The sequence below is a fragment of the Scylla paramamosain genome, chromosome 2 (assembly GCF_035594125.1).
Source record: "Scylla paramamosain isolate STU-SP2022 chromosome 2, ASM3559412v1, whole genome shotgun sequence".
In the NCBI taxonomy this organism is placed as follows: Eukaryota; Metazoa; Arthropoda; class Malacostraca; order Decapoda; family Portunidae; genus Scylla; species Scylla paramamosain.
This window is the reverse complement of record NC_087152.1, coordinates 26472591-26488942: the sequence shown is the minus strand read 5'-3', so window position 1 is coordinate 26488942 and position 16352 is coordinate 26472591. Positions and strand designations below refer to the sequence as shown.

The 16352-nt window shown below is 38.4% G+C and overlaps 1 pseudogene; it reads right to left on the bottom strand.

Moving 5' to 3' along the window:
• Positions 1–16352, bottom strand: part of LOC135112444 (Y+L amino acid transporter 2-like) — a 172051-nt pseudogene that overhangs the window by 28225 nt on the left and 127474 nt on the right.

Sequence of the window (16352 nt, the reverse complement as noted above, 5' to 3'; positions counted from 1 at the left end):
CTTGACACATACGAGCACATGAACTGTGAAAAGGTTAATTTAAAGGGTGATGGGTGAGAGAGAGAGAGAGAGAGAGAGAGAGAGAGAGAGAGAGAGAGAGAGAGAGAGAGAGAGAGAGAGAGAGAGAGAGTTACGCAACGCACTTGTTTGGATGTAGACGTGTAGTCGTGTGTGTGTGTGTGTGTGTGTGTGTGTTAGGTTTTGAGACTGTGTGGTTACTCTCAAAAGGAAGGTTAGCGGCGATGGTGATGGTGGCGGTGGGCAAGGGTGGGCGAGGGAAGGCAGTGGGTGGGGAGGTGGTGGCGACAGTGACAGAGGCAGTAATGGTAGTGGTGGTGGTGGTGGTGACATTGTGCGTAAGAAACTGGACATATGTTGGATATAACCGGTTGTCACTGAAGAGGAGGAGGAGGAGGAGGAGGAGGAGAATAAAATATCACAGAAAGTAGGTGGGTAGACAGTTTGCATATATATATAGCACACCCCCCCAACCACTCCCCCCCTCCACCATAAGACCCCTTCCCTACTACACCCACCACAACAACGAGAGAGAGAGAGAGAGAGAGAGAGAGAGAGAGAGAGAGAGAGAGAGAGAGAGAGAGAGAGAGAGAGAGAGAGGTGTCGTTAGGAGCAACAGCGTGGTAGTAATACTTCTAACTTGGCATCTCATCACATCCCCTACGCAACAGTCTTTTCTTAGCGTGCTAAAGTGATTCAACACACACGCTGGTGGTTCCTCTTGTGGCGTGGCAGTACACACACACACACACACACACACACACACACGTACCATTTTTTAACACCTGTGCTGATGATAACAGTGAATCCCAATAACCGCTTCACTTTTGCTACCACTCTCCGCCTCTCGAAAACAATGCATGAAAGAAAGGCGTGTATTCAGAAACACTGCTCTCACACCGCGACTATTTTTCCAAGGCCACATAAATGATTAAACGGGTTCTCACGAGTGTTTCTCCGGTTTATAATGTAGAAATATTGTTCAAATGTCACCAGAATCACAGAAACTTAAACTTAAATAGCATATACTAGAGCCTTTTGAATGTAGTGGAGATGCATGCAAGAAAGATTTCAGAATCTCGGCCACAGTTCGTTGGTTGTGTTTTTAAGTTGGTGCTGTCTAGGTATCCATGTTTTTTTTTTTTTTTGCTTTAGTTTATTTATTTTTTGCTTAATTTTCATTGACTTATTTATTTGTTTATTTCATTTTTTGGGGTATGTGGTGGCAGTGGTAGTCTTTTTGATGTTGTTGTTGTCTTTATGAAGGTATGGATGAGGAAAAGTAGAAAAAAATAAATATATTGTCCATTCTTGACACTACTATAACAACAAAACACTATTACTGCAACAATTACTACTACTACTACTACTACTATTACTCCCACTTATATCAATATCTGAACCATTACGAATGAAAACGACGAGTATAACTACCACTGCTGATCTGACGACGACAAGAACAAAAACTAGAACTTCCACTGCAACTACTACTACTTCTGCAACAACAACAATTACCACTGTTATCACCACCACCACCACCACCACTACCACCACTACAGAACATCACGCAACACACACACACACACACACACACAGAGGATGTACTCCGATAAAAAGTCTGTGTTTATCAGCTGCTAAGAAGAGCCAGAACACACCTCTCTTTGCCTCCCACCAGTTGATTCCTGCCGCGTGCTGAGGGAGCGGGAAGGAGGTGGTGGTGGTGGTGGTGATGGGGTTGAGTAGGCTATGGCCCTTAATCCGAAACACTTTGCTCTCTCACCACGACTGTTTTCAAAGGTCACACAGATGATTAGTCGGGTTCCTCAACACTGTTTCTTCTGTTAATTACAATGTATGAATCCTGTTAATCTGTCACTAGAACCAAGAAAACTAGAACCAAAGAAAAACTCGTCTGCCTTCAACTGTTAAAAAGCCTTTGGAATGTAGTGGAGATGCGACGCAAGTTTCCATTATTTAGTCCTATCGTTTTATCATTCTAGTGTATTTGTATGCATAGTTTTTTTTTCCCCTATACATATATTATTATTATTATTATTATTATTATTATTATTATTATTATTATTATTATTATTATTATTATTATTATTATTATTTTTATTTATTTATTTATTTTTTATTTATTTATTTATTTTTTTTGCTTACATATATCGAATTAAGGGGAAAGATACATGAACTTTAAGTCCTAAAAATTCGCGCTGTCTGCTTGAGTTTTGGATGTGTAAGATTATCCTTGCATGCAGATCTTGAATTACTACTGGTGGTGGTGGTGGTGGTGGTGGTGGTACTACTACTACTACTGTACTAACAACAACAACAACAACAACAACAATGCTAATGACACGTTATAGCTACAATGCATAAAACCAGACAGACCCTCATAAATACAATACACTAGTGATGAACTATTGATATATGAGCAATTATATACAATGAGTACCTACATATACGAGTAATTGTTTATAAGATACCTGTACACTGACGACTTATGCGAAGTATACAGGTTTGATTGGTTAGCGTATTGTTAGGATTGGTTCGTGCGAGAAATATATTTTTGTCATATTACGTTAAGTCTTTTGGATAATGGTCATGGCTTGCATACAGAAACGACAACAAACTCCGCTCTCTCACCACAAGTATTTTCAACAGCCACAGAGATGATCAGCCGGGCTCTCAAGTTTTTCTTCTTTTAACAATGTAGAAATCTCTTCTCGTGTATTTTCTCTACGTATTATTATTCTTTTTTTTTCCCTCTCGCAATACAGGTTTGTCTTGTTATTCTTTAAGTCACTTGGTAATGTCATACAGAGTGTGTTGTTTGCACTGAAACGATATGCAGTATTCTCTCTCTCTCTCTCTCTCTCTCTCTCTCTCTCTCTCTCTCTCTCTCTCTCTCTCTCTCTCTCTCTCTCCTCTTTTTTTTTTTTTTTGTATTTTTGCTTCATAGTTTTTATTCTGTAATTAGTATACCTAATTTTCTTTCACTCCAGCTTTTGTCTCTCTCTCTCTCTCTCTCTCTCTCTCTCTCTCTCTCTCTCTCTCTCTCTCTCTCTCTCTCTCTCTCTCCTTTTTTTTTTTTGTATTTTCGCTTCATACTTTTTATTTCGTAATTAGTATGTCTAATTTCCTTTCACTCCAGCTTTTGTTTTCCTTTTTTTTTCATTGTTTTATTTTTCTAATGTAGCGGGGCATCAACACATAAATTGAAAAAATTCTTTTATTACGAGAATCTATTTTTTTTTTTACCTGTCTTTCTTTACTGCATCATTATAATGCTGACATAAACTACGGCAAAGAAACGAGTAAATGAAAGAATAAATGAAAGAAAGGAAAAGATTGAATGAACGAACGAACAAAAGAATCTACTGATTTTAATGTGCCACAGTGAATGAATGAAAGAATAAATGCATGAACGAACGAACGAAAGAATGAAATAGTGAACGAACGTAAGAGATAATGAAAAAAAAGCCAACGAATGAATCAGTGAATGAACAAACAAAATAATAAATAAATGAATGAATGAACGAACGAATGAGCAAAAGAAATAATGAAATAATATATGAACGTACAGAATATTGAAAAAAAAATATATATATAAAGAACAAATGAATGAAAGAATTAATGAAAGAAAGAATGAATATAACGATTCTGAAAACACCACAGGAATGAGAAGAGACTGTGCATATATTCAGATGAAGGAAGCTACGTGCAATATTACTGCAATAATGACTCATAACTGAAACTAACGGCGCATTCCAGTACAAAATGACTCGAAGCTTCATGAACCTCTACCTCACTCCGCCTCGTGCGCGTGAATGTGAACCTCGTGAGCTGAGGCATCGAGTACACGAGCCTGGATAGAAATTAAACAAAAAAATAAAGTAAAATAAAATAATATAAGATAAACGCATGTACAAAAATATGTCTGAACCATGGCGTGTATAGGAGGAGGAGGAGGAGGAGGAGGAGGAGGTGAAGCAGCAGCAGCAGCAGCAGAAGAAGAAGAAGAAGAAGAAGAAGAAGAAGAAGAAGAAGAAGAGAAAAGAAAAATAAAGAAAATACAATGTGAGAGAGAGAGAGAGAGAGAGAGAGAGAGAGAGAGAGAGAGAGAGAGAGAGAGAGAGAGAGAGAGAGAGAGAGAGAGAGAATAATGGTAATAACTATGATAAATCTTTAATGCACGTTTCTATTCTTATTCCTTGTGACGCAAAGAGTTCCCGTATACCAGTGTCTCGTGAAGGCCTGTATCACTAACACTGCTGGACTCTCATAAGTAATTAAACGGGTTCTCATGATGTTTTCTCCTACTGATGATGTTAACCCATTCACTGCGATACACGGCACATACAGTACTAACAGCAATATATAGACTCTTTATAAGTGTAGAGAAGAAAGAAAAGGCACAAAAAGAATAGATTTTGCAATTTCTACTCAGTAAAATGTTTGCAGGTGGTGGTACAACAAGAAAAGGTATCTCTGATTGCTTTGTGATTAAAGAAAGACGTGTCAGGTAGCAGTGAAAAGGTTAAACTATACCTAGAATAATAAAAACATTTTAAAACTGGAGAATTTCCACAAGAGGCTTGAAACGTAATCGAAGTTATGACGATAAAACGTCTGCGAATACTGATATTTATGTGATGGCTGCGTCCCGTGAGAGAAGAGAAAAAAAAAAAAAAACTAAGCGAAAATTCAAACCAAGACTTAAATATAATAGTAGTGTTATGATACAGTTGGGAATACAGTGTGAACAAGTGTAAGGTTAAAAAATGTACTCACTTTTCGGATCTCAGGCGTGTAATTTCCCGTGGCGTGAGATGGGAGCTGCCTGCAGGGAGAGAGAGAAAAAGGTTGTGGTCAGGTGTGCTCTTCCAATACGAGGACATAAACATTCTATTTTTCATATTTGTTAGAAGAAATTTACATGATTATCTATCTATTTATGTTGAAGGAGATTAAGATTCTGTGCGCTTCATTGCCAAAGGGAACTGATCACACGCATAGGCTACATCCCTGTAAGTACCTAATGTAGTGAACATCGCACGTACTGTTTGTCTCGTGCATTCTAGAGTACCGTATCTACTGCGGTAGTAAAACAATATAGATGATAAATATAGAAATAAGTAACCAAACTAAATAAGGTAACAAATAAAAATAAATGAAACCTAAAAAATAATGAAAAAAAAAAAATCAGTGTGGGTCTGCTTCCTGCTACACACGTCCCACCAAAGCCAATTCTTTCTCTCACAGGCAAATCATCACCGCCACCACACTCAAGACTGCAGTATGTGTGTACCCAAGGTCGCGTATTGTAATGCCACAGACAGCGAAACTCCGGTGTGCTGCGCGTGACTGATATTCAAAGGCGCCTCAAGAACGGGGACGGCTTTGTTAACTCGTACTTGTTTCTATGTTGTAAATTTTTCAAAGGCCAAATTCTTCCACGGCCTTCATTACTGCCGCTTGAGCAAGAGTAGAGTGACGCGTTTGGAAGGAGCAGCGCAGTTTTAATATTCCGTAGCAAGGACTGTGTTGTTTTCATATCTAAAGTAGTGTTTTCCGTCATGTAAGGCGCGTGAACATAAGGTGTATGAGCATATGGTGCGTGAGAATTTAAGCAGTTCCAATCTGGGCGGAAAAACTAAAGAAAAAATTATAAGTACCGTCTTTTCCGTTATATAAGGCACGTGAGCATAAGGCGCATTGGTATATAAGGTCCATATCAATTTATACAATTCTAAACTGGGAGGAAAAACAAAATAAAACAAAATAATGGAAAAGAAAAGATAAAGATAATCTCAGACCCCGCAGCTAAATGCCTCACACTTCCGCCGCTCCGCCCACGCACTGCTACAGGGCACTACATCCCTAACTGTTCATGTCCCCCTTATAAAAATTTTCACGCACAGGAAGCATGAAAATTTAGACTGACGCCCTCTGGTACTTCGCTGCCGGTTCTGTTACATTTAATGGTTTCCAGACGTGAGGTTGTCCAAAGTAATGACGTCAAATTCTACAAAAAAAGAAAAAGAAAGAAAAAGAAAGAAAGAAAGAAAAAATGTATCTGAAAACAAATAAATAACAGTATATCATAAATTACCTCCACATGACACACCACAGTTCATTCTTGGCCTCTGCGGAACTCTCAACAGAAAGCAGCCCATTAGTCCACATTCTTATATTCAATTTATCAACATGAAATTCAGTGGACTTTCTGACATCACTAGTTATTATTCTATTAGTACAGGGTAAAAAGTACAAATTTATGGATGGCAGCTACACACACGACAGGAGAGACAGAGACAGAGACAGAGAGAGAGAGAGAGAGAGAGAGAGAGAGAGAGAGAGAGAGAGAGAGAGAGAGAGAGAGAGAGAGAGAGAGAGAGAGAGAGAGAAGCCCTCTGAAGATAACAGTCCCAAAAGAGAATCACTGTCCAAAAAGAATATCCAAAACTATGAGGAGGCCAGAATTGAGAAGTGTCAGGGAGCAGCGAAATGGTTCAGGTGGCGTGACACGAGGCAAAATTTGACAAGCACGTGCTGCGGTTATGGAACTTTTGCTGGATTGATGCCTGGACTGTGAGACTTGATTGTTGAGTTTTTCTTCTTTTTTATGCAAGAGGGGCACCAGTCTAGGGCAACAAAAACTTAGGAAAAAAAAAAAAAGGCCCACTAAGGCGACAATCCCGAAAGGTCAGAAACGATCGTCAAAAATTAAAGGATAAGGGACCTGGAACCTCCCTCCCCAAAGAGTTCAAGTCAAAGGAAAGAGGAATTTCAGAGCCAGGCATTGGTTAGGAAGCTTCTCGGTCCTAGGTGTGCTGACATCTAAACGTACAATATTATACTTTCAACGGGTTCTCTATGCTCAGAGTAGTATAAAGGACAACTATATTCCTGTGTTATATCTGGCAGTGTTCGCGGTGTTATGTAATACTGTCAGTACGAGCAAAAAGTCGTGCTTGTTTTTATTGCCATTCCGTTGACTGACCTGGTGTAAACTTAGGCTAGACACTCCAACCACCACCACCACTGCCACTGCCACTGCGTAACACCCATTAACTCTCATCACCACCACCACCACCCTCATTACCACCCTCACCACACCTCATCACAGTCACCATCACCTTCAGCCACACACCTCACCGCAACTACTACTGCATAACATTGCTTGTCTCATCACCACCACCGTTACCACTTTCACCACCTTCAGTCACACACCTCATCACCTCTCCCACTGCATAACACACCATAACCCCCCTCACCACCTTCACACCAGCACCCACATCCGCACCCAGTAACTACTATCACCACCACCACCCACACTGCATGTGCACTCCCCTCAACAACTACGCCCAAAACACCACCACCACTACCACCTGCAGGAGCATGACCCTGAAGGAGGACGCCGCTACAGGTGCTATTTCCCGCCGAGGCCACCAGAGCTGTCCATCTTCCCTGTGACGCGATAAGGTTCACCCTCCTGGCCCCCCTCCAGCAACGAGAGCCAATCACAGTGCCGGGATGGCGAGGTGTGTAGCGCTGGGCCAATGGGAAGCGTGCGTGAAGGGGCAAGGTAATGGTGGGTGTAATTATAGAAGCTTGACGCACGTTGTGGGGAGGTGGTGCGATGCGAGGTGAAGGGTGAGGGAGGGACAGGGTGGTGAGCTGTCAGTCAGTGGGGATCAGCTGGGTTATTACTCCATTCACTATTGTCCTTGTCATTGTTGTTTTTTTAATGAATTATACTACTACTACTACTACTACTACTACTACTACTACTACTACTACTACTATTATTACTATTACTACTGCTGCTGCTGCTGCTGATAATGATGATGATGATGATGATGATGATAAAACTACTACTGCCTTAAAGGTGATGGAATGTAGCACGTCACGATATATCATGATAAAAAAAAATGACAGAATGACTGACTGCTTTCTACTATTACTACTTCTACCACCACCACCACCACCACCACCTTGAAGATTATGTAATGTAATACAATTTGCGATATATTACTAAAAAAACAGGTTGACTAATTTATTGACATACTTATTGACTAGCTGGCTTCTACTACTACTACTACTACTACTACTACTAGTACCACTATAACATCTGTTGGTGGTGTGGTGTTTATCAAGTACCAGAGAAGAGAAGCGACAGGTGGTCCACTGAGGTTATCATTAAAATAACACTGAAGACAAAAAGCTTATCAACGCAGGCTGTTATAATACTCAGTGTTACCGAAAATAGTATTGTTAATTTTATCCTACATTTACTTTTCGTCTTTCTTATCACCTGTACGTGAAAACTTGCATTCTGTTGGCTATTTCATTATATCTTTACGAGAAAGGCTCCAGCAAAGGGCAAGAAAAAGGCTGAAAAAAAATAAATAAATAAAAGCTCTATTGAAAGTACCAGTCGCCAAAGAGCGCAGTCAGAAGGATGATTCAAAATCTAGGATGAAGCGTCTTGAAACCTTAACCCTTTCACTGCCACACGAAGCAATTAGCAGCACCAAAAGCAATGCGTGAAGTCTTGATAAGCATCTAAAAGAAAGTTACCGATGAAAAAGAATACATTTTTGCAATTTCTTCCCAGTTCAAAGATTAGACGTGGGTGTAGGATCAGTAAAGGTGACTCAGAGTGATTGGTAATTAGGGAAAGGTGCACCAAATGGCGGTCAAATTATTATTGGATCACATATTTAATTTAGTTGGAGATAGGTAGGACTGTTGCATTGTTACAGTATTTTTTTCCCTCATTTTTCCTTCTCTCCCTCCTTCCTACTGATGTAAGGCAAGTGTGGATGTTAACTGCAACTATTTCTTTTTATTTGTAACTCGATGGTCGCTGTGGTTACTTTGGTGCATTTTGCTGGAGGGTGTGATCCACATTCTGGTGTTATTGCAGTTATTTGTGTTACCTGAAGAGTCAGTTGTTCTGGGCGTGTGAAGGAGTGAAGGAGTGAAGCCTCACAATGTAATTCTAGGTATCAAAAGTTCCCCTGCTTTTCTACTGCTGGAGGACTGAACGAGTGAAATCTCTCGATGGAATTCTAGTTATCAAAAATCACCCTATTTTTCTATTGCAGGAGTGAAGGAGCGAAGCCTTTCGATGAAATTTTATCAAAAGTCATTCTGTTTTTCTGGTGCAGGAGTAGAGTAAAGCCTCTCGATGGAGGTCTAGTTACTATCTAAAGTTCTTTTGTTTTTCTACTGCTCTATATGACTTTAGTGTGGTGCCAGAATCCTTAAATCAATCAACTTTCCTCTTTCTCCTCTTCGTTAACATTCACTACTTCTGTGCCTCCATTCTCTCACTTATCACCATCATAATAACTATTATTATCTTCGTCACTCTTATTCCTTTTCCTCAATCTCTTAATTATCATCACCATCATTATTGTTATGTTTTCTCTTTCTAATCAATAGTCACTTCACTTATTCATCATTCAGTCATTCACCATCATCTTCATCCCCTTCCTCTTCCTCATATTTCTCTTCGTCATCAGTCATTCCACTAATCCACTTATTCATCTCCATTTTTTTTCATCCATCATCATACCTTTCTTCTTCCGTCTCGCCATCCTGTTCATCATCATCATCATCATCATCATCATCATCATCATCCCTTTCTCCTTCCTTCTCCTGCTTACCATCATCACCATCATTTTCCCCTTTCTTCTCCTCCCTCTGCTCATCATCATCATTTTTCCATTCTTTCTCCTCCCTCTGCTCATCATCATTTTTCCCTTCCTTCTCCTCCTGCTCATCACAGTCATACCTTTCTTCCTCTTCCTCCTCCTCCTGCTCCTGTCACCGCGGCGTCAATCGCCCCGTGGCACTACAACTCTCCTGCGGCGCCATCACTATTTAATGAACCATTCATCTCGCAAATCAAGGCTCGCTTCTACCTCAGAACGCTTTTTCTCTCACCACGATGGTTTCCAAAGGCCACAGATACGACCAGCAAGGTTAGCAAGAGTGTTTCTGGTGTTAATAATGTAGAAATCTTGTTAATCTTTCTCTAGAACCATAAAAGCACCGATATAAACCTTTGTAACTTCAATTATGTATAGCGTTTTGAAAGTAGTGGAGGTGCGAAGCAGAAGTGTTTCAGAATATGTTCCAGGGTAGCACTTGTAATGAGGCACAACCTTGGAACACGTCAATTCGACACAACCTTCCAGACAACTATCCCCTCTTCTTCAATGACGCTCAACTGTCCCCCTTTTCTACACTGAACATCCTCGGTCTGTCCTTTACTTATAATCTAAACTGAAAACTTCACATCTCATCTCAAGCTAAAACAACTTTCATGAAGTTAGGTGTTCTGAGACGTCTCCTCCAGTTTTCTCATCCCGTCAACTGCTAACTCTGTAAAGGGGCCTTATCCGTCCATGTATGGAGTATGCTTCGCATGTCTGGGGTGGTGAGGGGAGGACTTTTTCACTCACACCGCTCTTTTAGACAGGGTGGAATCAAAAGCTTTTCGTATTATCAACTCCTCTTCTCTAACTGACTGTCTTCAGCCTCTTCCTCATCGCCGGTATCTTCTACCGCTATTTTCATGCTAACTGGTCTTCTGATCTTGCTAACTACATGCCTCCCCTATTCCCGCGGCCTCGTTGCACAAGACTTCATTCTTTCTCTCACCCCTCTTCTGTCCACCTCTCTAATGCAAGAGTTAACCAGTATTCTCAATCATTCATCTCTTTCTCTGGTAAACTCTGGAGCTCCCTGCCTGCTTCTGTATTTCCACCTTCCTATGACTTGAACTTCAAGAGGAGGTCTCAAGACACTTATCCTTCAATTTTTGGCTACCGCTTCGGACCCTATTCGGGGACCGGCATCTCATTGGCTCTTTTTTTTTTTTTTTTTTTTTGTTGCCCTTGGTCGGTCTTTCCCACATGAAAAACAAAAGACATATGGCTTATCTTGACGGTTTATAATGGATTCAAGTGGAAGCTGCTTAGGTTTTCATGGCTTTGGTGATAGTTTAATGGTTTCTAAGGGCTTCCAGAGTGTTTTCATGCTTATAGTGATAGTTTAACAGGAGTCAGTAAAAGCTATAGAGGATTTTTAAGGTGTTTTCATGATTATACGGCGATAATTTAACAGGCGCTGACGGAAGTTACGTACTGGAATTTTCATGTTTTCCTTATTGTGGTGAGAGTTTCATTAATAGGTTCTTATGAAATTTTTTTCGATGTTTTCAAGGTGTTTTCTTGATTCTAGCGACAGTTTTAGAAGCACTATAGGAAATCCTCGGAATTATCAAGGGTACTTTCATGATTCTGGTGAATGCTTAATAAATATTCTACATCATCAATGTGAAGAACAGCCATGAGGACCTAAGTAGCTATCTCTCCCTTTAGAAATGTTCGCTATGAGAGAGCAAAGCGTTTCAAAATATATATATACAAGAAGCGAAGAGCGCCTTATGTCCCTGATGCTGCAGCGCCATAACACCAAAACACCAATCAATTAATATGTAAGATGCCGAGTTATCAACCGTAGACTTTTCACACACACACACACACACACACACACACACACACACACACACACACACATAATGGCTCCATGGATGCCAGAGAGGACACTTGCTCTAGCCTGCATGCAGCCTCTAAGTGTGGAGTCAACAGATCCATTACTGCTTGTTCTTCCTGTGTGTACCTTCGCACTTACCTAACCTTACCCGTTATAGTCTAGCATACACTTTACCTAACTTTATCTAGTATACTAGTAATTCAACCTAATCTAGTCTGTCTCTAACCTAGCTTACAACTAAACTAACTTAACATATTCTAAGCCAAAACTAACCTAACCTACCTTACATCTAAACTAACTAAACTTAACATGTTCTAAACCCAGACTAATCTAACCTTACCTAACCTAACTTGGCTTACATCTAAATGAACTAAATCTTACATGCTCGAAACCTAACCTAACCCGGCTTGCACTTAAACTAACTAAACCTTATATACTGTAAACCTACTTGACCTAACCTACCCTAACATGCCCTACACCTCAACTAACTCAACCAGACGTAAGCCAACCTACCTAGCGTATACCTGACCTAACTCGATCTAACTTATCTTACACAATGCAATCTAACATTTTCATCAGCCTACATGACTTAACTGAAGTGTGTGTGTGTGTGTGTGTGTGTGTGTGTGTGTGTGTCACCGGCTTAGTACATATTAACAAACCTCCCGAGTTATGCCTGTATTTGGAACCACTTTCTCACCACGACTATTTTAAAAAATCACAGAGATGATCAGCTGGATTCTCAAAAGTGTTTCTCTTGATAACGTAGAAATCTTGTTCATCTGTCACTGGAACCGTAAAAACACCCTTCAAAACCAGTGTCACTTCAACTACAGCCTTCGAAAGTAGCGGTGTGGTGCAGAAGAGTTTCAGAGTACGGTCCTTAGTAGAAAAACCACAACACCTTAGCTTAAATCCTCTCCATTCTCTAAATCTACCCTATGAACCGTGCCTGCAGGGTGAGAGGGAGCAGGGCCCAAATTGTCCCCATCCGGCCTACATTCAGCCCAATATAACCTGACCTAGCCTAACTGGACAAAAAAAAAAAAGAGAGAAAAAAGTGAGTAAAAAAAAATTACGTCTCTGGCCACGTGGAAAATGTGGGGCAGACATTGGCGGGGAGGAGGCTGCGAGGGAAAGGTGTGTCAGCTGTACTGCATGTGATTGGTGGTGGCAGTGTCTTGAAGGAGGAGAGGAGAGGAGAGAGAGAGAGAGAGAGAGAGAGAGAGAGAGAGAGAGAGAGAGAGAGAGAGAGAGAGAGAGAGAGAGAGAGAGAGAGAGAGAGAGAGAGAGAGAGAGAGAATGTCAAAGGAGCTATTTATAAGTAATTTAGTTAATTTTGTTGTTTTGTCAGTGAAGAGAATATCAATTATTATTATTATTATTATTATTATTATTATTATTATTATTATTATTATTATTATTATTATTGTTGTTGTTGTTGTTGTTGTTGTTATTAATATTACTACTACTACTACTACTACTACTACTACTACTACTATAATAATAAAAACACCAACGATAAAAACTACAAAAACAATACAACAACAATAAATGCTACGTACTTCTACTACAACAACAATAACAACTACTACTACTATTATTACCACCACTACTACTTAAATTTATTCTTCCTTCACACACACACACACACACACACACACACACACACACACACACACACACACACACACACACACACACACACACCACCCACATCCACCACACCACCATCAGGCGTCCGACTACACCACCACATGCGGCCCTTGGCACTGTCCCCTAACGGTCTGACAGCGCCAAGTCTATACTTCGGCACTCCCCATAGCAATAAGACCGATATGAATGCCACTGAGTTACACACGAATAAATAGAAAAATAAGACGGATAAATCAAATAAGAAAAAGACATCAGTAATTATAGCGAATAACACAGCCGCACCTCCTCCACACACACGGGGTTAAGGTATCCATGCCTTTCTCATTCTCCCTAACCTGAAGCCCCCAATGTGGTTCTCTTCCTCGAATTAACAAAAAGCGCTTTGCTCTCTCACCACGAATGCTTTCAAAGACCACAATGATGAATAGCCGGGTTCTCACGAATGCTTCTCCTGTTAATAATGTAGGAATCTTGTTCATCGGTCACTAGAACTGTAAAAACACCCACAAAAGCCGGTGTACCTTGAAGTAGAGCTTTTTTGAAAGTAGTGGAGATGCGGCGCAGAGTTACTTCAGCATATGGTGCCCCCCCAACTATCTCTCTCTCTCTCTCTCTCTCTCTCTCTCTCTCTCTCTCTCTCTCTCTCTCTCTCTCTCTCTCTCTCTCTCTCTCTCTCTCTCTCTCTTTCTCAGCGTTACGTAGCAACAACAAGCGGAGAGAGATCGGAAACAGACACGCAAGGACGTCCTAAGATCTGTTTTTTTTTGTCCTCTATAGCGATGTTCTGACCAGCCTGAGTCCGCCGTGGGGTGTCCGTGTGGCATTACGAGGCGCCGCTCCATCACTGCGCCGCCCTCAGCTCACACAGTGGTGCCTCGCTCTTCAGTAAAGTTAAGAGTTCGATAACAGATTACAGCGTTTTTTTTTTATTTTTTTTATTAAATTTTAGGGCGGTAGGAGGTGACGCTTGTGAAAATGATAACTAAACAAATAAATTAATGAACAGATAAGAAAATAAATAAGTAGATAAAACAAATAAACAAATAAATAAATAAATAATTGAGGGAATTAGCAAGAAGCAAGTAAGACAAGTGTACGGGCCTTTATAAGAAATATCTACATACACATATCCACCCACCATCCTCATCCAGTAATCAATCTAATCTCTCAAAGCTCCGTACTGACTCAGCACTAACAACCTCAGTCTACACCACTCATTTATGGCTCGATTTCACACAAATTTCTTCTCATATTTCACTCTATTGGAACTTTTATTAACCATTAACACGTTAACAACAAAGAGGCAGGAGTAAACAAACAAAAAGTTGAAACACTAAAAAAAAAGTAAAAAAAAAAGAAAAAAAAATGGAGTGAAAACATAAAAAAAAATCAAAATACTAAAAAAAATATGAAATATACCCAGAACACGAAATGGAGCAAAATAATAAAACAAAAAATGGAGTTCAATCAGTAAAAGAAACAAAAAGTAAAAACGCTCAAAAGTAATAAAAACATTGAAAACATTCAAAACACTAAAATACAAAATATGGAAAATGTAAAAAAAAAAGGGAAAAATGGAGTCAAAACAAAAAAAAAAAAAAACAACGAAGAAATAATGAACACTAAAATAACAGGGAAATGTCAAAACATTCAATGAAAAAAGAATTCACAACACTAAAAAGTAAAAAAAATGAAACCAAAACTCTAAAAAAAAAAAAAATTGGAAATTGCATCAAAATAATGGGAAAAAAACAGTGAAAAAAGAAAATGGAGTCAAAACAATAAAAAAAATAGTTCAAAACAATAAAAGAAAATAAGTGAAAACACTAAATTAATAAAAATATGGAGCCATAACACTAAAATGTAAAACAATAAAAATAGTAATAATTAGAGTAACAAAAAAAAAAAATATATATAAATAAATAAAAAAAAATGGAGACAACATCAACAAACAAAAAAAAAAACAAAAAGTCACTAAAATAACATTAAGCCAAATACTAAAATAAATAAATAAATAAATAAATAAATAACCAGAGGAAAAACAACATTACAAGAAAAGAAAATTACAAGTCAAAATATTAAAAAATTAAACTTAAAAAAAAAGATAATAATGTCAAAGTATTTATAATAAAATAAAAAGGAGCCAAACACTAATAAAAAAAATCAAGACAAATACTAGAAAGTGCAAAAAAGTCAAAATACAAAAAAAATATATATATATATAAATATAAATGTAGCCCTCCCCCCAAAAAAGAAAAAAAACACATAAATTAAAACACTGAAGAAAGAAGAGTAAAAAAAAGCTGGAACAGCCACAAGACAAGCCAAAGGAAGACCAAAATAAGAAAAAAAAAAAAAAACGAATTGGGAAGTGGGAACCTTTTAAAACAGTATTAATACACAATGTTCAAGAAAATAAGAATGTGTAAACTATTAAAATAAAAAAAAATAGAAAAAATAAAAAAAATCATAAAATATAAAAATGAAAAAAATTCATTATCAACAAATAACAAAAAGAAGTAAGGTTAAGGAAAGAAAACAAAAAAATACAAGAAACATAGACAAGAAAAAATAAATGACTTCATTTTGAAATAGGGAGAGATATTGTTAAAAAAAAATAATAACTCTTCATTAAATTCAAACAAATTAAATTTAGAAATAAAACAGTAGGTCTTGAAAACAAGTCAGGAATTTTCTTTCACAAAACCAAAAATTAAAGAAAGAACTTGATAGACGAGGGACAAAAGACAAAGGACTTTAAGCGGGGACAAACCATGACTCCACAAAGCTACAATTTTAAAATGCCCGCACCACCAATAAAAAAAAAAAAAGAGAAAATTCATGAGAACAAGATTAACTCATCATGCCAATAATTACAAAAATCAGAAAAATTAAAATGAAAAAAAAATAGTTCAGCCTAATTTCAATGAGATTTAAGGAAATAACCAGAAAAGAAGATGGATAATGAAAACACTAAAATAAAGTAAAAACAATAAAAGAAAAAAACGTGAAAACACTAGAAAGCAAAACAGGACTCAAAACACTACAGAAGGAATTAAAACATTAAAAAGAAAGAATCAAAACACTAAAAAAAGAAA